The sequence below is a fragment of the Pinus tabuliformis genome, chromosome 3_2 (genome assembly GCF_031772625.1).
Source record: "Pinus tabuliformis cultivar Carrire ecotype Pingquan chromosome 3_2, CPIR1, whole genome shotgun sequence".
NCBI lineage: Eukaryota > Viridiplantae > Streptophyta > Pinopsida > Pinales > Pinaceae > Pinus > Pinus tabuliformis.
The window spans coordinates 728,950,887-728,978,860 of NC_142302.1; the positions used below are offsets into that span (position 1 = coordinate 728,950,887).

Here is a 27,974-nt window from a genome sequence, read left to right on the forward strand (position 1 = left end):
ATGAAGAAGAAGAAGTCAAATAAGCGAGAGGCCAACTATGCAAATGTTACTCAAAATGTACCTCCTATAGATAAACCTTTTGATCCTCCACGGAAGCTCAGATTCCCTTGCAAGCTGTGTAAGGGTAACTATCTCCTCCGAGAATGTCCTGGCATTTGCAAAGTCTTGGAGGTATGGTCTCAAAATCTGGATCAATCATCCCCATCGACCTTTGGATATCATGTCGATGCTATGCCTTTAGCTAATAATGGTAAGAAGAAGGGAAATATTAGATTCCCCTATAGGTTATGTGAAGGAGAGCATATTCTTCACCTTTGTCCTCTTATGGATAATTCCAAAATTTTGGAGAACCTTACAACTCCTCAACCCCAACTTCCTGTTGGTTATCACAGGCTTTCTTCTAACCCACTCCAAGTTTGTAAAGATATTGACTTGGATTCATCACTTTGCCATCCGGCTCTTCCTAAGCATGACTCTCTTGTGTTTGTTCCTGACCAACCATTGGTTGAGAAGAGTCTCGACTTGGCTCCGCCTTCAGTTGTTCACTCTGTTCTTGAAGAGAGTAGTGATCATAATTCTCATGTTCTTCTCGTCTCCTCAGATTCTCATGAATCGAAGAGTGGCCCTCTTGTTCTAGTTGTTCAAGAGGGTCCTTCTCCTATTCCTGTAAAGCATGGGGGAAATCTTATGATACCCCCACCAAGTAGTTCTACCGTATCTTTTGATTGGAGTCAATTGACTGCTTTTCGCCTCCCATCTTATGTGCCTTCCCAGATCGCAGTACAAGCCTATAATATAGTATTACATGGAAATATATTAGATGAAGGCGCATCTGTTCACATCATGTCTTCTACTACTTGGCAAGCTTTGGGTTTCCCACAGCTTGTACCCGTCACCCAGAATCTGTCAGCTTTCAAAGGAGGAACCAGTCAACCCTTAGGGATCCTTCTGAAGTTCCCTATTACTTTGGGAGGAAAAACAATCTATATAGACGTGAGGCTAGTCCAAGGTCCCTTAGATTTCAATCTTTGCCTTGGACACGACTATGTTTATGTCATGGGAGCTCTTGTTTCTTCACTTTTCCATGTGGTTTGTTTTACACATGAAGGGAGAATAATGACCATTGATCAATTGTCATTCATTGGTCACCAGGTGCCTCCTATGCAACCATCGTCCCCTATTGGTTCTTGTTTCCAAGTAGTACCCTCCTTGCCACAAGTCAATTATGTGGCTACCCGTTCCATCTCCACATCCACTGATGATCACAAAAATGGTATAATACATTATATACTAGGGGAATTAGAACCTGATCTTTCATTTGTACCAGTTGACATGTGTTCCTCCGAGAGCATAGTTCTCCCATCCAGTGAGGACCTCTTGGGGGCCATGTTCTCGTATGGTCCATGATCAGATGTACGAGGATAGTTCTTTTTCTATCTCAACCTCATTAAAAAATGAAACAACATGTGAACATAGTTCCTTGTCTTGTGTCAAGATTGTTAAAAAATGAATCAAGGAGTTCGAGGATATTTTATTCCTATATCTACCTCATTAAAAAACAAAAAATATGTTCAAGGATAGTTTCTTTCTATGTCTACCTCACTAAATAATGATACATATGTCCGAGGATAGTTCTTTTACTGTGTCAATCACATTAAAAAATGAAACAAATCCCTTTTCCAAATCGAGTCTTTGATTAAGATCTCGTAAAATCCCAGTCGAGTCTTTCCTGGATCTCAAAAGTGAACCTTCATTCCATCTACCTAGCTGAATGAAATGAAGCTTGGGGGGCATGTACCTCGAATTGAGTCATTATGCTGGGCGCATTCAAACTTAACTCAAGCATAGTTTGTCTTTGTTTAAAGCTTGTGTAAAAATGAAACCAAACTCAAGCATAGTTTTTCATTTCAAGCTTGTGTAAACATGAAACCGAATTCAAGTAAAGTTCCCTATGGTTCAAGTTTGTGTAAAAATGAACCCATGCCCATTTTAACCCTCGTGATTTCCATTTTTATCAACCTCTCCCGTCAGATAAGCCTTGGTTTTTTCTCCATTCCATCGCTACCATCTCTTTGGTCGATCATTTGCTTTCACTTGATCGTTTTACCCTTTCCTGATGAACCGCAGCGATGAGTGATTTTGTTAGCCAACCTCTTGACCATTACATGTTTTGAGTAGTTACATCATTGCTAGAACTAGTTGTTACCCTTTATACCACGCGTTCCTCTAGGACGAGTCACCTTTAAGCGCCCTTTTGACTCGTAAAAAAATGAAAAGATTGCCGAGTATTTATTCCCTTTTAGACCCGTTAAAGAAAATAAAAGCAGGGATTCATCTTTGAGCTCTTTTCTGACTCTCAAAATATGAAACGATTTCCAAGCTATTATCATTTTAAACTTGTTAAAGGTTGTGAAACATCATTTATCCAGTATATGTTTACCCCTTTTTCGAGGTCGGATAAACTATTTACGAAAAAGGTACTCCTTGGTTGACATGGTCAAGCGGTTCTCTCAAGTATCGTTTTATATATTTTTGGGCTCGAGAGACACAAATGGATGAAAAGGGACCATGTGGAGTTTTCTTTTCCATGTCTTTTTCAAACTATCTAAACATAAAAAAGATACCAAGGTACACCTTTGTCGGACTCATTAAAACATTAAACAATGTCAGATTCGTCACCATGATGAACATGAGCTTCTCCTTCCTAGGGCTCATTAATCTTACTAGGTTAGATTCGTCTGAAGGATGGGCTTACAGTGGAAGGAAATGCTATCCCCTTCAAGCTTGTGATTAAAAAAATTGGGGTACCTGCTAGAAAATGTGGGGGAAAATGGGAAATTCTATCAGTTGTGTTAGCAACTCACTCTTGAACATGACACTTTCTACTTCGTGTTAGGTTGGGATATCCTCGCTTCATCATTGACTCTCCTAGGTTGGGCCATTCATTATTGCCTTCCATTTGATCTCTGGCATGTCATCATGACTTCTGATCCTATGGATCCAAATGCTGCCAAACTCTGGAGTCGTGTCACTGATATGTTCAATGGTTGTCCTTTTGCAGTTACACTCACTCCTAATTATCTGTATCATCCATAATCATTGCATCCCTTTGTCTCATGTCGATGATGTGGGATACATCACGTTCCTCCTTTGACATGGTCATTTCCCGTCAACTTTAGCTCGTTACCCGGGAAGTTGGTCGAGAGACTCCCTTCCAGTACCTTAGAGCTTGCATGCCCTAATGGCAAGTTCTTCACACTCCATGACAAGTTCACATCATTGGCTTTCGATTAGATGATTTCATGGGTGTTCGACTTCAGTTCCTTTATTCACATTCTATGGATTGTACTACTGGTATCTTGAGAGACATTGTCATTATTGGTGGTTTCTCGGGCACTTGTTAACGGTCCACATCATTAATTGGTAATCAAGCGACTTTCTACCATGTTCGACTTTTTCACACTTATTCACATGTTAGAATTTGTACTTTGATCGGGTCATGTTGGAGTGCAAGACCCTGGGCTCATATTACAAAAGTCCAAGTTGCAAGGCGATGTGACATGATCATGCTGATATACATGTCTCTTTTAGATGGATGGTTGTGACCATACCATGAGTTGTTATATGTGACTTCTCATTATTGAATTCATGTGACCATACCTTGGTTTCGATATGATCCTCCTTACAAGATGGCTGCGCCCATGCATTGGATCCATTTACATGATCATTCTCTAGGTGGCTGCGTCCATACCACAATTCATATATCATTTATCAAATATTTCAATGATGTATATGTATCTATTCTTGCTTGCAGGTTCTTCAACGATGGTCTCCGGTTCCACACATCTATTTGTAAAGCATTTCACCCGACTCTAGTTCAGACTTCACACTTTAGAGGGCATCTGTTACACAACATTTTGTCACTATCCCTGTACTCTTCATTCCTAGATCCTGGAGTACCTCTACGGTGAACCCTACATACTTTGCCATCATGAAGAGACTCCCATTATGTTCCTCTTCATGTGCAGAAAATTTCCCTTTTGCATCATTTCCCAAGAATCTTCCTTTTACGCCAGTTTACAAGATCGAAACTAATGACCCATTTCATCCTCACACAAATTTGCAGAGTTTAAAACTCGGCCTAGCACCGTATAGCATAAATGAGCCTTTTCTCAGTCGCGCCGATCCTCTTTTGGCAAGTTTTTTAAATATGGAGTCAAAGCTTCCATGTCTATAAGCTTCATAACAGAAGTCTGGTAAATGGTTGGGATAGATGGAGCCAAGGAATTTAGTTTGGGCTCCTTTCCCCTATTAAGATGAATAAACCCAAGAGCTAAGGCCTCTCCCATAATAAGAGGAACCATCTTCCCTCAATAAAAGCTATATAAGCCCCCCTTTTCCCAAGCTAAACTAGTCTTAGTCTTTTTTGGAGCTTGAATAATCAGAAAGATATCTATAGCTTGTAGCTTTCTAGTTTATGTTTGTGGAGGGAGAATAGTGTGTTTGGCTTGGCTTGGAACTAAAGGGAAGAAGCCTTAAAACTTCCATTGTTGGGGCTATCCATGAGATCCTAGTAGATGTGTGGGAACCCAGATACATCGGAGGAGACCTGCAACGTCAAGGCTTTGGTTGTAATCTCTTTCTTAACTTATATAAATACAACTAATGATTAATTTCCTACATTAGTGTTACATTATATTTGATGGCTTAAGATTCTTTGACCTTTTAAGTAGGCTGAATGCAATTTGTATGCTATCACATTTGTTGTTGTTGTTTGTTGCTTGTTTTAGGTATTCAAAGGAAGGAAACAAAAAGTAGTTGGAGTAAGGAATCAAAATCAGCACTAAGCATAATAGTGTTCTAAGAGGTAGGCCCTCTTATTTGATACTGGCCTAAGGAAGTTTTCACTAGATTGTTTGTTCATGGCTAGAACTTATCTCTCAGGCTAGAGTAATTTTCTTTGTCCACATTGAGAATTTCAATACACCACAAATTCGATGCATGGAGGGATACATTTTTCTTAAATAGTTTATCCAAGCACGAAAAAGGGGTAAACGTATACTGGGTAAATGACATTTCATAGCCTTTAATGAGTTCAAAATGATAATAACTTGACAATATTTTCATATTTTGAGAGTCAGAAAAGATCTCAAAGATGAATCCCTACTTTGATTTGCTTTAATGAGTCTAAAAGGGAAAAATACTTGGCAATCTTTTCATTTCTTATGTGTCAGAAAAGAGCTTAAAGGTGACCCGTCCTGGAGGAATGAGTAGTATAAAGGGTAGCAACAAGTTCTGGTTAAGGGGGGAACTTCTCAAAAGACTGAAAGGTCAAGGAAAAATTAGTCATTGTTGCGGCTCCTTAGGAAAGGAAAAACAACCAAGTGAAAGCATATGATTGGCCAAAGAGATGGTGGTGATGGAATGAAACAACCAAGTCTCATCTAGTAGAAATTAGCTGATAAAAATGAAAATCACGAGATGTAAATTAGGCATGGGTTCATTTTTACACAAGCTTGAACCATGGGGAACTCTGCTTGAATTTAGTTTCATGTTTACACAAGCTTGAAATGAAAAACTATGCTTGAGTTTGGTTTCATTTTTACACAAGCTTGAAACAAAGACAAACTATGCTTGAGTTAAGTTTGCATGCCCCCAGCATAATGAATCAATTCAAGGTACATGCCCCCCAAGCTTCATTTCATTCAGCTAGGTGGATGGAATGAAGGTTCACTTTCGAGATCCAGGAAAGACTCGACTGGGATTTTACGAGATCTTAATCAAAGACTCAATTTGGAAAAGAGAGTTGTTTCATTTTTTAACAAGGTTGACACAATAAAAGAACTATCCTCAAGATTCCTTGTTTCATTTTTTAAGGAGCTTGACACAAGACCAGGAACCATGCTCCAACAACTTGTTTCATTTTTTAACGAGGTTGACACAAGACCAAGAACTATCCTCATATCCTTTATTTCATTTTTTAAGGAGATTGACAGAAGACAAGGAACTATGCTCCAAATATCTGTTCATGGACGATACGAGAACATGGCTTCCAAGAGGTCCTCACTAGACTAAAGAACCACACTCTGGGAGGAATAGATGTCAACTGGTACTAATGACAGATTGGCTTCCACTGCCCCTAGTACATAATGTACTATACCATCTGTGTGATCATCAGTAGATGTGGAGATGGAACAAGTAGCCACATAATTGACCTATGACGGGGAGGGTACTACTTGCAAACAAGGAACAATAGGGGGTGATGGTTGCATAGGAGGCACCTGGTGAGCAATGGACAACAATTGATCAATGGTAACTATTCTCCCTTCATGTGGAAAACAAACCACACTGAAAATCAAAGAAACAAAAGCTCCCATGACATAAGCATAGTCACATCCAAGGAGAAGATTGAAATCTAAGGGACCTTGGACTACCATCACGTCTATATAGATGGCCTTTCCACCCAAAGTAATAGAGAACTTCGGAAGGATCCCTAATCGTTGACTAGTTCCTCCGTTGAAAGCCAATAGATTCTGGGTGTCAGGAACAAGCTGTGGGTAGCCCAAATCTTGCCAAGTAGTAGAAGACATGATGATAATAAATGTGCCTTCATCTAATAGAACACCATGTACTACCATATTATAGACTTGTACTGTGATCTGGAAAGGTACATAAGAGAAAAGGCAGAATGCAGTCAATTTGTGGTGTAGGTAAATTCTCGATGTGTACAAAGACAATTCCTCTAGCCCGAGAGAGCGGGTCTAGCCACAAACAAACAATCTAGTGAAAACTTCCTTAGGCTAGAATCAAATAGGAGGGTCTACCTCTTAGAATGCTATTCTGCTTGGTGGTGATCCTGCTTCCTTACTCCAACTACTTTTCATTTCCTTCTTTCGAATACCTGAAACAGGTAAACAAAGAACAACAACAAACGTGATAGCATACAAATCGCATTCATCCTACTTAAAAGGTCAAGGAATCTTAAGCCATCAAATGTAAGGTAACATTTAATGTAGGAAATCAATCAATAATTGTATTTGTATAAGTTCAGAAAGAGATTACAACCAAAGCCTTGATGTTGCTGGTCTCCTCCGACGTATCAGGGTTCCCACACCTTTACTAGCATCTCATGGATAGCCCCAATAAAGGAATTTTTAAGGATTCTTCCCTTTAGTCCAAACCAAACCAAACACACTATTCTCCCTCCATAAACATAAACTAAAAAGATACATGCTATAGATATCTTGCTAGTTATTCAAGCTCCAAAAAAGACCAAGACTAGTTTAGCTTGGGAAATGAGGGGCTTATATAGCTTTGATGGAGGGGAGATGGTTCCTCTTATTATGGGAGCGGCCTTATCTCTTGGGTTTGTTCCATGTTAATAGGGGAAAGGAGCCCAAACTAAATTCCTTGGCTCCATCCAACCCAACCATTTGCCAGACTTCTGTTACGAAGCTTCTAGACCTGGAAACTTCGACTCCATATTTAAAAAACTTGCCAAAAGAGGATCAGTGCGATTGAGAAAAGGATCATTTGCATCGTACAACGCTAAGCTAAGTTTTAAACTCTGCAAATCAACATGAGGAGGAATTGGGTCATTAGCATTGGTCTTGTAAACTAGGGTAAAAGGAAGATTCTTGGGAATTATGCAAAAGGAAAATGTTCTACTCGTGAAGAGGGACATAATGAGAGTCTCCTCATGATGGGAAAGCATATAGGGTTCATTGTAGAGGTCCTCCAGGATCAAGGAATGAGGAGTAAAGGGACAACAACAAAATGCTGTGTAACACTAATGAAGAAATATTTTCTAACTTGAGCTGAGATTGAACATTGGATAGGGTAGTCCTAAGTTTGGAAAGAGACATAGCTGTAGTTGTCATGGTGGAAAATAACATTTCACCAGTCTGTCTGTGCATATCCATATGGTCAATTGGATGGATTTGACTAGTATCAAATGAAAGCACAATCTTTTTATAATCTAATGGAGACTTAGGAAATGGAATTTGGGCTTGCAAGAAAGCCATTTGCATTCTGCCTTTCTCACTATCAAAAGTAGAAAGAAGCCTATACTAGGAAGTTGATGTTTGTTTCCAGAATTGGCTGTATACATTAGACTTCAAAGTCTCATTCTTCTGTTTAATCTCAAGGAACCTTGAGAAGATGTTCTGATCATCTGAGGAACTGGTTCCTGTGGACTGAATAATTTCTAGAAGCTCCCTAGAAGGTGAAATTGTAGGAGTGGTTAAAACCCTAGTTTTAGGAGGAGTGGTTGAAGCACTAGTTGTAGGAGGAGTTGTTGAAACACTAGCTCTTGCTGATGTAGAAACTTTTGAATCTCTGAGATCAATTATTACTGGTTGATTTTCTTCTGTTGATGTGACCAAGCCAACCTTTGGCTTCTTCTGTTGAAAAATGAATCCTTTCGTAACTTCCTTAGTAGATGAAGTCTCCTCTCTCACCCTTTTCTGTTGCTTGCTCTGAGTAGCTGGATTTTGTTCATTAGGGGTGGATATAACCTGTTTATCTGCTACTTAAAGTGTCCCATCAACCCACTACTCTTGATTCATGAACTTTTATATTTTTGGTCTTAGAGTATGATTATACGGAGCCATTTTTAATTCAACTTTCAAGGCAGAAATAATACCAAAAGGGTCATAAGACCATTTAAAGATAGGATGGAAATTCATTTTCTTTAACAATGTATCTTCCTCAATACTAGTTGATCTAGTGTTGCAAATGAATGAACCAATCTGTAACAACCCTGGTGAAAATTCCATGTAAAATTATATAAATACCATGGATGATGGGACACATATTCCAAGCTTAATGGTGGGCAAGGCATCCTAGTGTGTTTTCATTTGGTTGTTTATGGCTAAGGAAATTGGTAAAGGAAATGACTAAGGCATTAAAGAGGCAAAAAGGTATTTTAGCACATTTATTTATGAAAATAATGGAAATTAGGAGAAAAGGAAGGTGAAAGGTCACATGTTGCATGTGAAGAGGAAATTGAAGGAAAATAATGGAAAATGAAGAAAATAGAGGCCTCATTAATAAAAAGGCTTCCGAGGATCAGTGGGCAAGACTTAGGCAATTTAGCTTTTGAGATCTCTCATTATTATCCCCCTCTCTCATACTCTTGGACCCTTAGAGTTTTCTTGGAGCACTTTGGCATTGGAGCAAGAAAGGCAAAGAAGGCAAGAGGAAGCAAAGATCAAGCAGGGAAAGGCAAGATCAAGCAACTACAACAAGCTTCATTACAAGTATCAACTTGCATGTGTATTTTCCTTGCTATATTTTCCATGCATGGGATTGCATGTGTTTCTTTTCTACCATGGCATGGGTCTTGCCAGGTGTGACAATATTTTTAGTGTAGCCTTTGCAATTTCCTAATAATTGTGATGAAATAGGTTTTCTCATGTGTTTTGTGGGGGATGGCCAAATTGGATTTGAAGCTGAGTGAGGTGGATCTATGAATAGAAAAACACATGGTGGTAGTGGTCCTTAAACCAGAGTGAGGATGCATGAAGCCACTGGCCTAGTAACCCCTGAACTAGACTATGGGTTGTGGTAAATCTAGATTGTGTGCCTTGGTGGGCCTAGGAATCCTTGTCAATGAATGGCGAGATATATGGTAAAGCCAAGAGGTGGATTTTCTCTCCGTTGGGCCTAGTGATTTTGGGATGGAATGCATGGTAAATACTGGAGAGTATGTCTTGGTGTAGGGCCTAGTGATCCCTGGATCAGATTGTAGATGCACGATAAAGCCTGAGAGACTAGGAGGCACTCAAATTCCTCGCGGTGTAGGCAGATAACTCCAATGGCATTCACATTGATTGGTGTTTTTTGATGTGTTCTATGAGTCCCACATTGATGCTTGGAATATGGCATGGGGGTGATTGGCTGAGGAGATACTTGGCTTAGCTAATCTATGGTCGGGTAGAACGTGGTAGTCCCATCACTGGTTGGTTCATTTCATTTATTAATGAAAAAATCATTCCCTTGATTTTCATGTGCAAATGTACTGATATATATGTGGATTTTGATGGCTGATATGTTTATTGTATTTCTATTCCTATTATGTTGTTTATATGCACATTTACCCTGGAGGGTGTTATATAGTGGTATCAAAGCATGGTTCAAACACTTGGATTAGATGGGCTCTATCATAGGTGAAATGAAGAACAAAGGTTAAATTTTTGACCTTTCTGTCATATCTGTTATAAATTTTCTTTTGTGGCATATTATAACTTTAAAATTTGTCCATATTGAAGGTAAATCCCACTGATAATGTGGTAAAAATTTCAGATATTGGTTCAAAATACATTAGGAATTATGATCTAAAGAAGATGACCTTCCTGAATGCACCATTAAAAAGGTCATGTTGGAATTTTTGCAATAACTCATATTTTGTAGGATTTCAAAAGATGAAAATTTTTCCACATTTAAGGGGCATACCACTAATTATGTGGTATAAATTTCAGATATTGGGTCGCAATATTTTAGGATATATGGGTAGAGGGAGTTGAGCCTTCTGAATGCTCCTAAAATGAGTCCTCAAACAGGTCACGCTGACATTTTTGTTATAACGTTTCTTCTTGGAACTCTCAGGAGATAAAATGTTTTCCACAATTAGGGGAAATTCCACTGATATTGTGATAAACATTTCAAACATTTATTCGCTATATTTTAGGAGATATGACGTGTGGAAGTCAAGATTTCTGGATACTTCTAGAATTGTGCACCAAATAGGATTGTGTTGGTATTTTTGTTATGACTTTTCATCTATGAAATCTGAGAAGTTGAAACTTGAACCATACTGATGTAAAATACCACTTATCATATGGTTTAGTTTCCATAACTTGTACTACTACAATTAAGATATATGCATTGAATCATTCACTATATTAGTTTGCATGCAAAGTGTTTGATGAAATGCTTAAATGGTTCAATGCTTAATTGCATACAAACTGTTTGATAAAATGCCCCAATGAGTATGTTGTTTGTGGTTGGGGATAGTATTGATGTGTAATAATATTCTTGTAGTTGATATATACTTACTTTTATGCAAATAGCTTGCTATATTAGTTTGCATGTAAAGTGTTTGAAGAAATGCTTACATTCAAATGTAATAGTATAGTAGTTGTTTGAAGAAAATGTAAAAGTATGATAATTGTTTGAAGAAAATGTTATTTTTTAAGATGGGATAGTATTTTAGTATCGTAATATGGATGTACCTAATCTATGCCTATTTTCGTGCAAATAATTTGAAGAGTTGCATGTAAGAAATTTGAAAGGTTGCATGCAAGGAATTTGAAAATGGAAAAGTGGCATGTTTTTAGTTATTATGTTACAAGTGGAATAAGTGCAGCGTTTTGACTTAATATCATGTAAAATATATGAGAAATAAAAATCAATTTCTTTTCAAGTGTGGTTAAATTTAGTAGAGATTTGGAGATCCCATTTCCATAATTGGGCATTGGAGATCAGGCCGTTATAGTAGCTTCCTCCTTCTACCTTAGTATGGACCCTGGATAGTATGGGGGTATGCTTATAGGTTGTTGGTATTGTGAAGGGTGATTTCAATTAATAGACCCGATGTCTTGATTTTTGGAACATGTGACTGACTTTGTATGAATTATATGTCACTTACATGTTGATTTCATGATACCTACTTACATCCTTGTATGTTAGGTTACATTTTTTAATATTTTGATGACATGTATCAGTCTTTTAGGTTGATTACAAGAATTGATCGCTTATGTTCGACTACATGCGTTTATGTGTAGGTGTAGTTTATTTGGCATTGCTTATGCATAATGTTGGTTACATGTGGCAATGTGTACAATGTAGTAATGGTTGTTGTTATGCATGTATGGTCATGGCTATGACTATGGATGTATAGTAGGTCAAACATTCCTTGTGAAGTCCTTGTATGCAATTTAGGTCATCATGATGCTATTAGTTGTTATGATGCTAATGAACTAGTTGAGATAGAGAAAGGGATGCAAATCATCATAATGAGGTTGCAACATTAGAATTTGGGATAAGAGAAGATCATCATACATGTAGTGTATGTTTGGCATGCAGGTATGTAGATTAAGGATTTTTATATGCATTAGGGTTATATACATTAGGTTTACGTACATGTCTTTTGATGTTATGGTTACATTCATGATAGATCTTAGTTGACTAGTGTAGCTATATGCACATGTGTCAGATAGTCAAGAATGATAGTAACCTGTAGTTGTATGCATTGCTATTGTTGTGTTATATGTCATTGATGAGCATGATAGACTAACTTGTTGTTGTTATGTGCTATTAACTTGATGATTAGAGTTATTTCATTGAGATATTGATGTCGTAATTTGGATTGGTCATATGTGTGATGGTTATGTTCATTGCATTGAAGATCTTGATGTTATATGTATTGTGCTAACCTGGTTTGGCATATGTAGATGGTTATGGTTCAAATATTCAGATATTAGCCAACATATTCGTGATATGGTGTCCTACTGATCTATATTGATCAGACATATGTGATTGTTATGCATGAATTACAAATGCTTATGAGTTTATGATGCACACATGTTAGTTAGTTACTGTTAGGGATATCATGATTTATGTTTGAGTTGATATGTTGTGAATTTGTATCATGCTAACCTAGATTTATTGTGTAGACAAGATAGCCTCCCCTGATATACATTAAGGTATGAGTTTTCTTATGTCGTATATTTGGTGCTTGGTTGTTTGATTATGACGTCTATTTGGTGTTTGAGTGTTTGGTGCCTAGTTGATTTATTTAACATGGTATGTTTGCAAGTAGTTGAATGATTGATGAATTGCTTAATATGAGTATGTGTTGAAATGATTTTATTTTAAGATGATTGTACTAACATGTATGTATTGAGATAGTTGATATGTACTTGAATGTAGTTGATAGTTGTAGCATTATGTCTAATGATTATGGATTATGACATGATTTTTTGTAAAATTTGATTTCAAATTGATAAATGTGATTGTCTTGATATTTGGAACATGTCAACCAACATGTGGTTGACATGTGTGAGCATGATGCAGGGAGTTGGCAAGAGAGGTTGCCATGAAATCTTGAAGATGGCTTAGGTTGCGCTTTCCTTGGGAACCATGGGGATTGAGTCATGGTGTCAGTCTTGTGCTTTTGGTATTTTGAGCTTGATTTATGGTTTTGTTTATGTCTAGTGGAAGGCCTTGCCACTTTGTTGTAGTGTCACATCGTTATGAGATTTCATGGTCTTCTTCTTGGTTTTTCCTTGTCTTGTCTTTTATTGTTTTGATTCTTGGGAATTGGTTGGGAAAGAGGAAAGTTGATGGAGCTTAGGGAGAGATTCGTGGTACCCAAAAGGTAATGTAAGATTCAGATGAAGCTCGATGCATGAGTAAGCGCAGCAGAAGGTAGGGCTATGACAGTCGGTTGGACTGGATAGGTCCATTGTGGTAAATGGATGGTACTAGTATAGTCATGAGAAAGGTAACATGAAAAGGTAAAGTGAATGGATTTGAGGTGTCATATGCTTTGTCTATGTTGGGAATTGTTTCTCTTAATGCCCGTGCATAAATAACGAAGTTCTCTTAACCTAGAACTTATGTTTTCTGGAAATTTTGTTATGATCATGATTATGTTGATGTTTATATATGTATAAATGTATGTATGCATGTATGTCGTTGTTTGACAGGATCATGATTGTTTTATGCTAACATTTATATATGTATGTATGTATCCATGTATCTATGTTACTATCTAACAGGGTTGTCAAGGATCATTATTGTGGAGCAATGATTGCTTATGCAGGAGAATGACATGAAGAGGTTCCTGGTCTTACGAGGAATCAATTAGGAAGAATATTCACGACAAATATAGGAGGTCAGTATCATGTGGATATGATTTGATATTGTATACTTGTATTATGTCTATTTCTATGTTATAATAGGTAATTTTGAAGGATACATCAACAAAGTGAACGAATTGTGGTATGAGGCATGCCGGGATAAGCATGGATGAGATACCGGAAGCAAGGTTTCTTGGTCAGGATAGTGTCGTTTTGGATGTGTGGTACTATTGTTGAGGACATGTTATATATGTTGAACATTTTGCATCTATGATGTGTGAACTTGTGGTGTTGTGTATGCATAGCATGTGTACATGTTGTTTAAGCAATGTTATGTACATGATGGTACAAATAGGATTGTGCGAATATTGCTTATGGAGTGTTGTATACATATTGTTCTGTCTTCATGATGTATATGTGGTGAGTGTGCATATGGTGCTCTGTGCATGTTGGATATGCAGTGGTGTGTACATATGATGCTATGTACATGTTGGATATGCACTGCTATGTACACTCGGTGTTGTGTGCATGTTGTACATATGGTGCTATGTACATATGGTGTTGTGTGCATGATTGTACAAGTGGTTCTATGAGCATGTGGTGCCATGTACATGTTGTACATAGGGTGTTATGAGCATGCAGTATTATGTACATGTTGTGCATGTGATGCTATGTATATATGGTGTCACGTATACATCGTGTGTGTGGTACTGTGTACATGTGGTATTGTGTACAAATTGTACAATGGTGTAGTGTACATGTTGTGCAGGTGGCATCATGTATATGTGATGTTGTGAACATGTTGTGCAGGTGGTGCAGTGTATAGGTGGTACTGTGTACATGTTGTATATATGGTACTGATATATGTGTGGTATTGTGTGCATGTCTTCAACGTTGTGTTATGGGCATGCGGTATTATGTATATTCATCATGTAGTCATGGTATTGTGGTGTGTGCATTCATTGTGTAGTACTTTGTGTAGGTACATGCACTGGGTGGTATTTCACATCAGGTATAAATGGATGCATTGTATTGTATACACTGGGTATAGGTGTATGTGTTGTATGTCAGGTGTAGGTGCATGTATTTCATGGTGTGGTATGTCATGTGGTTGTATGTGTGTGATGCACACTATGTGTCTATGCGCATGGTTGAGGAGAAGGCACTGGGTGTTTGTTGAGTGTAGCAACAAATCCAGAGTGCATATGGAACAAAGACACAGGTAGAAGATAAGGATTGAGGAAAGGATAAGTATCATCATTTTATTTCAATTTTATTATGCATGTGATTTATGACTATGGTATATGATGATTATATGTGATCTATGATTCTGGTTTATGATGGTTACATATGATTTATGATTTTGATCTACGATGGTTTTGTTTTGAGCTAACCTGATGTGATATTTTCATACATGTTGATTTGGTCAAAGATGCTAGTTTGAATTCTTGTGATAGGAAGAAAACAAGATTCCAAGTGTACCTTATTGATGAACTACCAATGAGGTATGATTTTAAGTTATTTCAATTTATTTTGAATCTAATGGAAGTTATGTTCTAGGTACAGGAAGAATGAACATGCTCAGTTGGGTGGTTGAAATCGACTATAAGAATTAGTAGCAACAGCAAAAGAAATTGTAACATGCAACAGTATGCTAGTAAAGCACTTCAGGAGTAGGGCCATTGTGGGGCACTGGTACCCGATAGTGTCCATTGATTGCCATGAGCATGCTTAGACCGGTATGATAGTTTTGAAGTACGTATATTCCTTGGCATTTGAATCTTCTGATCTGAGGAAGCCTTGCCAAGGGATGGACTACCCAGGATGGAGGTGCCAGCAGAACTTGGAATGTGAGCGATTGCATAGAAGAGGTGGCCAAATTCCTAAGGGACTGTGTAGCAGAGAAGGGAAGGTCACGGATGGATTTGTTTTGGTCATTAGCATTTCCAGATGGAATCAGATGCACATTGGGAGTGCGCCCTGGGACAATGAGCCGGTAACTGTTCGTTGAGAGGACAAGTGGCGTAGGATTATAGTGCTGGACATTGGATGCAAATTTGACTTTGCAGTGGATTCTGGACTTCTTGGGAAGGAGGTGAATCCTGGTATTACTTTGAGGGTGGAGGTGTGAGCCTATGGATTCCCTTATTGATTGATATGACATCGTATCATTTATTTCTTAGTTAAGAAAATGTGTATATGTGTATATCATTGTAAATACATGTAGTATGGTTTTTATCTGGTCATGTTGTCATGATGTTTTGCTTTTGAGCGGGTCATTCATTGCAAATACTGCAATGAGCTAAGTTATAAATCTCCACGGGCATTATGTTTTGTTTTCAGTAGTGATGTTGGTTATAGGTGTCATTGAACATCGAGGATAGTGTTCTCCCAAGGGGGAGGGTTTTGTAATAGCCCTTGTGAAAGTTCCATGTAAAAATATATAAATACCACGGATGATGGGATATGTATTCCAACCTGAATGGTGGGTAGGACATCCTAGTGTATGTTAATTTGGTTGTTTATGACTAAGAAAATTAGCAAAGGCAATGGCTAAGGCATTAAAGAGGCAAAAATGTATTTTGGTACATTTATTTATGAAAATAATGGAAATTAGGAGAAAAGGAAGGTGAAAGGTCACATGTTTCATGTGAGGAGGAAATTGAAGGAAAATAATGGAAAATGAAGAAAATAGAGGCCTTATTAATAAAAAGGTTTCTGAGGATCAATGGGTGAGACTTGGTCAGTTTAGATTTGGAGCTCTCTCATTATTCTCTCTCTCTCTCTCATACTCTTGGACCCTTAGATTTTTCTTGGAGCACTTTGGCATTGGAGCAAGAAAGGAAAAGAAGTAAAGAGGAAGCAAGGATCAAACAAGGAAAGGTGGGATCAAGCAACTACAACATGCTTCATTGCAGGTATCAACTTGCATGTGTATTTTCCTTAGTATATTTTTCATGCATGTGATGTCATGTGTTTCTTTTCTACCATGGCATGGGTCTTGCCAAGTGTCATAGTATTTTCAGCCTAGCCTTTCCATTTCTTGATAACTGTGATGAGATGGGTTCTATTATGTATTTTTTGGGGGATGACTGGATTGGATTCGAAGCTGAGTGAGGTGGATCCCTGAATTGACAAACACATGGTGGTAGTGGTCCCTGAACCAGACTAAGGATGCACGAAGCCACTGGCATAGTAACCCTTGAAACAGACTGTGGGTTGTGATAAAGCTATATTGTGTGCATCAATGGGTCTAGGAATCCTTACTGGTGAATGGCGAGATATACAGTAAAGCAAAGAGGTGGATTTTCAATCCGTTGGGCCTAGTCATTTCAGGATGGAATTCATGGTAAATCATAGAGAGTATGTCTCGGTGTAGGGCCTAGTGATCCCTGGATCAAATTGCGGATGCACTGTAAAGCCTAAGAGACTAGGAGGCATTCAAATTCCTCGCGGTGTAGGCAGAGAACTCTAGTGGCAACTACATTGATTGGTGTTTTTTAATGTGTTCTATGAGTTCCAAATTCATGCTTTGAATATGACACAGGGGTGATTGGTTGAAGAGAGACTTGGCTCCACCAATATATGGTCTGGTGGAACGTGGTAGTCCCATCACCGGTTGGTTCATTGCATTTATTAATGAAAACTTCATTCCCTTGATTTTCATGTCCAAATGTATTGATATATATATGGATTTTGACGGCTGATATGTTTATCATATTTCTATTCCTATTATGTCGTTTATATGCACATTTACACTAGAGGGTGTTACACAATCTTTGACTTGATTTTAAACCAAGATTTCCTTTTGCCTGACACAAAGTGGAGGTCATCCATGTTGATCATCTGCCTAATATATTCCAGAGTAAAGATTCACATAGAAACATACTTGGGCAACTTATATGGTGCAAACTCACAACCATATACCTTATCTCTATATAGTTCTGGTATAAATACCAACCACTAGTTTTAGTCTGCTCACATAAGTGTAAAATCCTCTTTATTTCATCTCCAATCCTTGGCTCCGTCTGACTGTTGAGAAGCTGTGCCACTGGATGTATGAATGTATATATAAAATATGAAAATGAAGAGTTGGTAGAAGTTGTCCTAACTATTTTGGTTCAATGGATCACTGAGTGATTCACTCCTTGTTCATCCCGTTCGTTGAGCTTGATGGGCAAAAGATCTCCTTGTTGAAAAAGAAACATGCAGACAATTTGTTATGCTCTTAACCTGCAAAAGATACCCAAATACAGAATATGCGAAGAAAGATACCCAGAACATAGAACAGTGAGAGACAACAACAAATACTTTATTATTGAGAAAGTAATGTTCACTGGCCTCTTCGAGGGGGCAACCTCCAATAGAGCAGAGCTCGATACAAAAATAAGACACGATGCTCCTTGCAGGGAGTCTCTATCCTTTATATATGACTCATACATGCAATACCAAGGATCAATACCATGGGTTTTATTATTACCATCTATCTAATACTACGACCCATTTGCAACTAACTGTGGTCCCGTCATTAATTGTGGTGTAACCACTTACAATTATTAATGTGGGCTTTATTGACTCTTGACTATGACTCGATCCCATTACCTAAATAATAGGGTTAGGGTGGGACCCTAACATGCCCTCCCCCTTAAGACTAGCCTTGTCCTCAAGGCTGAAGCTGCGGAAACTGCTGAAGAATAGTAGCTGGTTCCCAAGTTGCATCTTCCGGAGAGGTGTCTTTCCACTTAACGAGGACTTCCCTAATGATGCGGCCCCGCAGATGCTTGTCTCATGTGTCTAGGACTTGTTCAGGTTGGAGCCAGATTGAACCTTCTTCGTCCAATTCAGGGAGACTAGTTTGAATTCTGCAATTGTTCCCAATCACTTTCTTGAGGCACGTGACATGGAAAACTAGATGATTTTTGCAGTAGGTGGCAAAGCCAACTTGTAAGCCACTTCTCCAATGCGCTGAAGTACTTGGTATGGTCCATAGAATTTTGGAGATAGTTTCTGACAACCCTTGTCTTTAAGTGATGTTTGCTTATATGGTTGCAGCCTCAAAAAGACCTGATCCCCTTCTTGAAATTGGCGCTCTGAGCGATGATAGTCTACCTGTTGCTTCATGCGGTTCTGAGCTTGATGAAGATTCTCTCTAAGATGGGCGAGCATGGTTGCGCGGTGTTGTAGGAGTTGATCCACTGCTTGTACTTTTGAGCACCCCTTGAGATAAAAATTAGGGGAAGGAGGGAGTTGACCATATACTGCTTCATATGGAGTCATTTTGGTGGTGGCATGATAGTTGGTGTTATACCACCATTCAGCCAGAGGTAACCACTGTACCCAAAGATGTTGCTTTTCTGAAGTGAAACACCTAAGGTAGGTTTCCAGACATTTGTTGACGGCTTTAGTTTGACCATATATTTGCGGATGATAGGAAGTATTGAGTTTTAGTTGAGTGCCTTGTATCCTGAAGAGTTCCTGCCAAAAATTACTGGTGAAGATCGGGTCGCGATCGGACACAATAGAAGTGGGCATGCCATGCAATTTGAAGATCTGATCCATGAAAGATTGAGTGACCAAAGTTGGTGTAAACGGGTGGGGTAGGGTGCAGAAATGAGCATACTTCAAAAGTCTGTCCACAACCACCATGATGACTGACTTGTTCCCTAACTTTGGAAGACCTGTAATGAAATCCATAGAAACCTCCGTCCACATTTATGCCGGGATGGGCAATGGTTGTAATGTGCCTGGTGTGTTGACGGTTTCACCTTTGTGGCGTTGACAAACATCGCATTCTGCTACGAAAGTAAGGATGTCATTTTTCATGCCTGTCCAAAAAAATGATCTTCTGGTGCGAGCATACATCTTCTGAAAGCCCGAATGTCCTGCAATGGGAGATGAGTGGAATTCTGCCAAAATGTGACTTTTGAGGGTGGATGTTGGTGATATTACGACTCTGTCCCTGTAGCGAAGAATATCATCCTGCCATGAGTAGCCCTTGGTGGAATTTGGATCTACCTGCAATTGATAAATGAGTTGGGAGAGCCCAGGATGTGAAAACCATTCTCTGCGAGCCTCTTCAATCCATTCTGGAATGGGGAGGGAAATTGCTAGCAGAGTACTTTCCTCCTCAAATTGGCGAGATAATGCATCTGCTACACTACTGTCTTTCCCTTTCTTGTAAATGATCTCATAATCATATCCCAGCATTTTGGCAAGCCATTTATTTTGTTGTGGGGAGGATAGGCATTGCTCCAAAAAATATTTAAGACTGTGATGATATGTACGGATTTGGAAACGTTGCCCCAATAAGTAAGGTCGCCAGGTCTCTATTGCATGTAAGATGGCCATCATTTCCTTCTCGTAGGTAGATTGGCCCAGATTCCTCCCACTTAGTTATTGGCTTGTGAAGGCTAAAGGTCGGCCTTCCTGCATTAAGACCGCCCCAATACCTGTACCCGAAGCATCACATTCAATGAAAAAAGATTTGGTGAAGTCAGGTAGTGCTAAGACTGGAGTGGAACACATGGAATTTTTTAGAGCGGTAAATGCCTGTTGTGCTTCCTCATTCTAGAAGAATGAATTTTTCTTTAGGAGTTGAGTGAGGGGCTTCGCTATGCGACCATAGTTGCAGACAAATTTACGATAATAGCCTGTGAGACCCAAAAATCCTCTCAAGCTCTTCAAGGTCTTAGGTTGAGGCCAATCCTGTATTCCCTGGATCTTTTTGGGCTCCACATTGACACCTTTACGCCCCACAATGTGGCCCAAATACTCAACTTCTTCCATGCCAAATGAACACTTGGACATCTTGACAAATAATTTATGCTTACGGAGCAGTTGCAATAGTAGATCTACATGCTGAAGATGTGTGGCCCAAGTGCAACTATAGATGAGGATGTCATCGAAGAAGACAAGGACAAATTTCCTGAGATATGGTTTGAGAATGTGGTTCATAAGGCTCTAAAAAGTAGAGGGGGCATTACAAAGACCAAATGGCATGACCAGGAACTCATAATGGCCTTCATGAGTTCTGAAAGTAGTCTTTGGAATGTCGACTTCCTTCATGCGAATTTGGTGGTAGCCTGAGTGAAGATCCAGCTTAGTGAAGAATTGAGCCCCATTGAGTTCAGCCCGCAAATCATGAATCACCGGAATGGGAAATTTATCTTTGACTGTCAACTTATTAAGGGCCCTGAAGTCGGGACACATCTGCCACTCCCCATCTTTCTTTTGCACCATGACCACTGGGGATGAATAAGGACTAATGCTGGGACGAATGACACCTGCTTCCAAAAATTCCTTGATTATTTTTTCTATTTCATTCTTTTGGGTGAAAGGATATTTGTATGGGCGCACATTTGGGGGTTGGGCCCCTGGAACCAAGGTGATGTTATGATCATGTTCCCCTCACGAGGGTGGAAGCTCATGAGGCTTGTCAAAGACCAGCAGATGGTTATTTAAAATCTGTTGCATCTCAGGATGAATTGGCAGAGACTTGGTTTCAATTGCCTGGATGGAATTAAATTGAGCTATAACTCCATGATTGCCCTTTTTTAACAATTTTTCCATCCTATGTGAGCTGATGATAGAGGGGGCTCCCGCCTGGAGTCCACGGAGGGTATGTGTGGAGTTGTTCTGCTTAAAACTCATATATAACTCCTGGAAATCCATTGTGATTGGCCCAAGAGTGCGGAGCCATTCAGCGCCGAGGACAATGTCGCAACCTCCCATGTGTATGGCAAACATGTGGGTTTTCAACTGATAATCCCCCATTTGACATTTGACATTTTCACAGCGGCCTTCACATTTCATTGTGCCCCCATCCGCAATTTGGACTTGGAAGTTAGAAACTACTCGTACAAAACAATGCACTGCTTCTGTGACTTTTTGATGGATGAAATTATGTGTACTTCCACTATCAATCAAGACTACTACTGGGCGATGTTTAATAAAACCTCTAATTTTGAGAGTTTGAGGTGAAGAAATCCCTGCCAAAGCATGCAGTGAAATAACTGGTTCGTCAGAGACATTGTCCTTTTGGTTGTCTTCTTCTAGCGCCTCATGTTCCTCAAGTGGTGGATCTTCCTCTGTTGAGCTGTAGTCAGTGGCATCAATTTGAAAAAATTTGGGCTCCTTGCATTTATGACCTAGGGAGTATTTGTCATCACAGTAGTAACATAGTCCTTGCTTTCTTCTTTCGGCCATTTCCGCAGGTGACACCTTTTGGACCATAAGTGTTTGAGTCGTGTTGTGAGCCGTGGGGGGTGACCTTTAGCGGAGAAATTTGGGCGACTGTATTGGGCTGCTAATGCACGTTCCATGTTACGAGCTACCTTGCAAGTCTCCGTCCATGTGGGAGGGTGGTGCAGTAGGACTTGGGCTTTGATGGCTTCTTTAAGACCGCTGATAAAACATTCCGTGTAGAACACATCTGAGAGACCCCAAGTGTGGAAGGCTAAGGCTTCAAAAGCTGTAATATATTCATCCACTGTACCAGTCTGTCGGAGCTTAGTAAGACGACCCAAAAAAGAAGATTCCTGGTCAAAGCGGTCTTGAAGAGATTTTTTGAATTTGGTCCAAGTCAGAAAAGGTCCATTGCAACGTTGATGCCATTCCCACCATTGCCACCTTTCATTGTCCAAGTACATGCTCCCCACCATAAGCTGAGTCGCATCATCTAAGATGTTATTCAGATTGAAATACTGCTCCATTTGTGCTATCCATGCTGACGGGTGAGAACCGTCAAATTTATGCATATCCAACTTGGGAGGTCGCTGACGGGGTTGTTGGTGGGTGTGCCAGACGTGAGGAGAGTGGCTAGACTCACCCTCACTGTGTCCATTGCCATTATACGCCTCCTCATGGGCTTGCTCCTTGCCCTTCGGGATTATGCTCTCGACCAGGCTAGTTAGTCGGTTAAGCTGAATGTGGAGGGTTTGCACGGATTCTTCAAGTTTGTCCATCCTTTCATTGGCCATCGCTTGAGCTCTAGTTTCTACCATGCACTGACCTGATGTTTTTTTAAAATTGGGACCGCCTAAAAAAATTTTCACTAAGAATTGAATGGTACCACCGTGCTCAGCTCGTCGTCCTGATTCTAATGGGCTAGATCACCAATAAGCCCCCCAGGAGATCTCAGACTTTTTTTCTTAACAGAGTTCTACTCCTTCCTTATCAATACTGCAGTCGCCAAATCCTCAAAATGTCAATGTGGCCAAAAGTCCTGCGAAAATTATACCTCGGTATAGGAACCCTTCACAATGACTCAGATCTGGTGGATCTGAGAGATCTGAATGGCGGATCGGATAGCTCTGGGCGGCGGAACAGACTGCTGCTGTGGATCTGATGGATCTAATAGATCGGAGTGGCTGGTCTGCTAACTCAGAACTGCGGGACTAATGTTTGCTACTACTGCACCTCTTTGTGCACTGATCTAGCAGATATGATGCGTGATCCCCATATAGAAAAGGGAACTATGGTCTCGAGGAGTGTTAGGTGCTACAGATCGCAATATACATAGGGGTCTGACAGTAGTACTCAGCCCAATGTTTTAGGGCTCTAACTAAGGAGGATCAACCGTACCCTTAGCCGTACAACCCGACTACCCTATCGTACGGGTGAGTAATCTCTCCGAGTGTTGTTCTCGGTGTACTGTAGCAGCAAGACGGCCGAAGGTTTATCTATGGTGAGGTTGCAGGGGAGCTAAGGGGCTTCTGATATACCTAGAAGGTACTTGGAAGACAGTCCGTACGCAGTTCTGTCTAATGCACTACTACTCAAAGGGGTACCCACAGGGGTTACAAGGGAGTCCAATAAGCATGACCACCTCTTGTATTTCCTGCGTGCATGCCTCCCCAAATCCACAGGTTTATGCGCTCAACGACAGATCCCGTGGTTTAAAGACGCCAGAACACGTCTCTAGCCAAAAAAAAAATTCTACGAAATGGAGATCCCACCATCCCTGGAAAGTGCTCTGATACCACTTGTTATGCTCTTAACCTACAAAAGATACCCAAATATAGAATATGCGAAGAAAGATACCCAGAACATAGAATAGTGAGAGACAACAACAAATACTTTATTATTGAGAAAGCAATGTTCACTGGCCTCTTCGAGGGGGCAACCTCCAATAGAGCAGAGCTCGATACAAAAATAAGACACGATGCTCCTCGCAGGGAGTCTCTATCCTTTATATATGACTCATACATGCAATACCAAGGAATACCATGGGTTTTATTATTACCATCTATCTAATACTACGGCCCATTTGCAACTAACTGTGGTCCCATCATTAATTGCGGTGTAACCACTTACAATTATTAATGTGGGCTTTATTGAATCTTGACTATGACTTGATCCGATTACCTAAATAAGGGGGTTAGGGTGGGACCCTAACACAATTATAGAGTTGTAGCTTAACACTCCATGTTGAGTAAAATTCATGAATTGTTCATGTATATTATTAGCCAAGAATTGGCTATAATTATACATGAATGTTGGTTGTTGATCTTTGTTGAAGATGGAAAGGAATCCAAGGATGGTTTCATCAATAGAATGGTCATCTGGATATCCTAACAAGTATGAAAGAAGAGAAATAAAATTCCTAGAGGCTTTAGGAAACATGGAAGATGGGTAGGGTGGATTTATTTTTGGTAATTCTACATCCTCAAGTAAAAATATTTCAAATATTTGGGCTCTCTATGGAAAGGTTAGCTTATGGTACAAATCCATAAGTTCTGTTGGCGAAAAATGGCTGAGTCTAATTGAGGAATTATGAGCATTTGGTTTATGTTTTCAGCAGAGATGTTGATCAGAATGTTTCCATTCTAAGCCATCACTACTTTTTTTACAGGGTCATATTTGGCTTGGAACTAGGTAGTTAAGTCAGGGAAATCATGAGTTTTTGGGAAGCTGAAGAAAGGCAACAACGATTCTCAGAATCTGATCAGGTATTGCTGGTTAAGGTATTTTTGTTTGAGCCATAGGTTTATTTCATGGAAGTTGAACTCACACTTGACATTTGCAATCTTGAAAAGTGAGTCAAATAGAGGAGCAAGGTCGAGCAGGGTGGTAGTAGCAATGATTTCTCCTCTATTGTCATTTTTAGCCTTCCCTTTTGGGACCATGATGGTAGATAGAAGAAAGAGTGACTTTGGTGACAGATTAATCAAATAGGAAAAGGTTCTGCATTGGAAAAATGTTTCGCCTACAATTAGCAGTAAGAAGTAAGAAAAAGGTGAAAAAGAGATGAGTGTAGGTTTATTTATAGCATGCAGGGATGGGCTAATAGTTTTATTTATGACCATAGCGACTTTAATGTATAGGATCGGAGCTGCAACAGATGAATATAAATGGGTATGACAGTAGGGCAATGAGCACGTGAGGTGGAAATGGATAGGATGACTTGGAAATAGGCATGTGAGGTGGCGGCATTAGATTGGTCAAGGGATAACGGTCAAGGCATGGGATGGAGGACCATTGGTGGAGGAAAACCATGAGTGGATTGCGGAGGGGGTAGCAAATGGTTTATGGTTTTGAGCAGGGGGGAGGGGGTGTGGAGCTATAAGATGGTGACATGTAGGGTTGGGGTGTCCGCCATTAAAACCACTTTTTGAAAACCACCACCCCCCCCCCCCCCACCGCTTTAATGAGAAATGGTCGAAGGGGGTGTGAAGTCTCTCCCCATCGTTGATCTGGGCAAGGAGTAGATTGACTTTCCGATGATGCGCGCCTTTTATTTAAAGCCGACATGAAATTTTTTCACTTAGCAACTTTGGCCTATATCAAATATGTGTACCATATACATAAATTTTAATATCAAAGGTTTACAACAAAGATTAATACCTTTTAAGGGAAATTAATCATTAATTAATAAAAATTTAACATTTCTAATGTGGTGCATTTAAATGAGCAGGCCTTGCATTTATTCTATTTTTAAACTGAAGCCTTTATTTTCTTTTTCTTCTCTAACATTTTTTGTTTTCTTTTGCCTTCATTATTTAGGGAAACTAACTCCTAACATTTTATTTGATATGGATGCATAAAAAATATACAACTGTCCTAGAATTTTTTGATTTTTCTTTCTTTTTCATCCATAACCTAACTTATCATTTTGAATTTATTTTTGAAAAATATACTAACGGAAACAAAATAATGTTACAACATCGTCTCTAGATGAGGACTGCTTCTCCCTGTGGGATGCAGAGAACAAGTAGATCCAAGTGCCTTCTCCTCAGGCTATGGAGTCTTTGCTGAAACAATTACACACTTGCAATTTTTTTAAAATAAAATGAACTCTCAGGATATTCACAGATGATGAATGAATGGATGAAAATCTAATACTGCATATAATGTTTTAGATATTTCCCATTGACTAGAAATTAGGAATACTATTCTTCCAAATTTTGTAGGATGAATGTATTAGTTCCTTTTACATCTGTAATGATAAATGGGCCAAACTAGAGGTTGTAAAATTTTGCATGATTGCCTTTATCCTCCCTTCTTGTATCCCATCTAAACACTGGTCTCCTTTCTTGAAATTTCTTTCTTTGGCCTTTCTGTAAAACAGTTGGAAATAATTAATTCCTACTTGTCTATGGTTGTAATTTTATATTTGAGGAGTTTGTTCCTACATAATAGGAATAAGCTAGAATATAGTTTCTCCTAGTTTAGTGTGTGGTTGAGAGAATCTCTCAACCACACTACTGTACGTCTAAGATAGAATTTCTATCTTGAGACTATTGATTGTATAAATATGTGTGTAATTTCCTCATTCAAGAATAATAGAATATATTAGAGTTTGTTGTGTGCTATTTTATCTTGGTATCAGAGCCTGAGGGCCTAGCCCCTCGTGGGCTTGGCTGCTCCTGGGCTGAAGAGAATAAAAGTTTTGTGAATGTTTTTTGTCCATCACCCTCCGTTGGCCAGCGCAGCTGTGGTTGTGGCGATTCACCCCTGAGATCTGCTTCATTGGGAGAATTATGGACTGAGCCTGCCGACTGGTATCGTGTTGATGGATGTGCTGTGTGTGCATGTTCTCTGGAGTAAAGTTGATCGGCGCAGCGCTGGTAGTGTGGCCTGCTATGTCTGCTTCAACACATTGTTGTATGGACTTATGTACCTATGGTGTTTGGCGCTAGAGTTTTGTTAGCCATGTTTGTTTATATGAACTAGCATATGCACTAGTGTGAGACAATGTAAACTAGGTGGAGCGCGCCCGCAGCCACAACAAGAAGGCGGGGCTCGACCGCCTCTGCGAGGTCGTCTGCGGCAACTTTCTCAACATGCCCTTTGCAGACAACAGCTTCGACGCTGTCTATTCCATCGAGGCCACCTGCCATGCCCCTGAGCTCCAGGATGTGTATGCCGAGATCTACCGGGTTTTGAAACCGGGTCGCCTCTATGTTACCTATGAATGGGTGACCACGCCCAAGTTTCGGGCTGACAATCCCGAGCATGTTGAGATTATTCACGGAATCGAGCACGGCGATGCGTTGCCTGGGCTCCGGAACTACAAGCAGATTGTCGAAATAGCAAACAGCGTCGGCTTTGAGGTCTTGGAGGAGAGGGACCTGGCGCTCCCGCCGGCTCAGCCCTGGTGGAAGAGGCTTAAGATGGGCAGGATTGCTTATTACAGAAACCACATTGTGATTGCTATTTTGTCTTTCTTGGGCATTGCTCCCCAGGGAGTTGTGGATGTGCATGAAATGTTGTTTAAGACTGCAGATTATCTTACCAGAGGTGGTGAAACCGGCATCTTTACCCCCATGCATCTCATGATCTGCCGAAAGCCGTTGCAGCAGCAGCAAAATTCTGCTGAAGGCGATGAATAAGGCGACGCGAGACAGTGGAAAAAGACCAGGTGTTGTTAGGGTATTGGGGATTGGCTGGGGTGGACTGCGTGCCGGGTAAATCTATGGGACTTTGTCATAGATCTGGTTTTGATTATGTAGCAGGTGTGAGTCTGCTGACTAGTGCAAGAGCCGAAGAGTAGAGGCCGTGGTTGTTGTGAATGTGTGAAAGGAGATTGCGGTGACGCCGCTCCTCTTCCGGATGTACTGAAGGTGTGCATCAGGCCCGATAGTGTGGAATTCGTTAACACCAACCCTG

General features: G+C 39.8%; 1 pseudogene; it reads left to right on the plus strand.

Annotated features, from left to right (window-relative positions):
* LOC149182686 (24-methylenesterol C-methyltransferase 2 pseudogene) lies at positions 1 to 27,713 on the plus strand (annotated as a pseudogene).
* The last annotated feature ends 261 nt before the right edge of the window (positions 27,714 to 27,974 follow it).